The 1,247-nt window shown below is 29.9% G+C and overlaps 1 protein-coding gene across 1 annotated transcript in view; it reads left to right on the top strand.

Moving 5' to 3' along the window:
* The first annotated feature begins 408 nt into the window (after positions 1 to 408).
* Positions 409 to 1,247, top strand: part of LOC125024967 (gastrula zinc finger protein XlCGF57.1-like) — a 10,848-nt gene continuing 10,009 nt past the window's right edge. Inside the window, exon 1 of the mRNA XM_047612772.1 lies at positions 409 to 523. The gene's annotated coding sequence lies outside the window, so the exon portion shown is untranslated. The remainder of the gene's footprint in view (positions 524 to 1,247) is intronic.

Genomic DNA, 1,247 nt, shown 5'->3' with positions numbered 1-1,247 from the left:
TTTTCGGCAGTTTTCTATTGGTTTAGAAAATAGCTGCTAAAAGGGCTACACCATTGATTAATTTTAAGCGATTGATGCTAATGATAAAAAAAATATCGGTTGAGTCTTTAGCAAGGAATGCCAAGAGATGTCTTTTTAAGTAAATCCACACAGTAGTATTATTGTTGTTTAAATATTTTACCATATTTATTTTTCTTCGCCGGGGACATTTTTGACATTTACGTAAAGCCTGACGAAAATTCTTTCGATAATGAATCTGCTTGAGTTTGTCGTTAGAACAAAGCCATAATTTATAGTTGTTATAAATCCTCTAATTTGTATCGTTCCTGAAATGCAAATGATAACGAGGAAACTAAAAATTAAACACACCAGAGAAAAGATATCAGTATCCATGAACTTTCTATAATAACGTGTGTTCTCCCATTACATATTTGCTGTTATCCTCAAAATTTACGTCCGAGCTCCTGACGACGACTTCGAGCATCAACAATTATCGTTTTCTCAATTTTCTCTCAGAACTCAGGTAATATTTTAACTATAACTCATCTTTTTCACTCTATCTGATGTCCAACTATTTTTATATTATCAAAAGAGAATATATAGGCTTAGAAAATGAGTGGAAATTATGTAATTCCCTTTAAATTGTAGGAGATTTTTGGCTTTGTTTTTCTCTCTCCTTTGTCAAGCCTTAAGAGTTCTCGAGGAAATATTCTTATTTTTTCTTAGTTATTTTCTTTATTCCGCTTTTATTTGCCTTTTCTGTTTCCTCATATTATTCCAGGAAAATTGTTGATTTCAAAGTATGCGATGTAAGTCTTCTAAGTTCATGTAATAACTCCTTTTTTTTTTTTTTTTTTTTTTTTTTTTTTTTTTTTTTTTTTTTTTTTTTTTTTTATAAATCAAAATTCTGAGGGCAGGTAATTGTATTTGTCTCTTTCTCCAACTGCATTGCAGTGCTTAGTTGATTTTAAAATTAATGGTGGATTGTTTAATATAGCTAAAGGTGTTAACAAGAAATAAGTCTATTATATATGGAGACAAGAATGGCAATTATATACAATAAATTAGCAATGAAAACTTTACACTGTCCAAGTTAATATTAGCATTGCTTTACTATTGTGGAAATTGTTGTGTGTAGTTTATATAAGGATATAAGAGTGAATCAAGTAATCAAAGTCTACAAGCTGGGCTAAGTTAGCAATGTTCAGTTGGCCAAATGGAATGTACAAAAAGTGTTTACAAGAAGC

The sequence above is a fragment of the Penaeus chinensis genome, chromosome 4 (genome assembly GCF_019202785.1).
Source record: "Penaeus chinensis breed Huanghai No. 1 chromosome 4, ASM1920278v2, whole genome shotgun sequence".
In the NCBI taxonomy this organism is placed as follows: domain Eukaryota; kingdom Metazoa; phylum Arthropoda; class Malacostraca; order Decapoda; family Penaeidae; genus Penaeus; species Penaeus chinensis.
The sequence above is the reverse complement of the archived record's forward strand: the minus strand, read 5'-3'. Positions and strand labels throughout refer to the sequence as shown.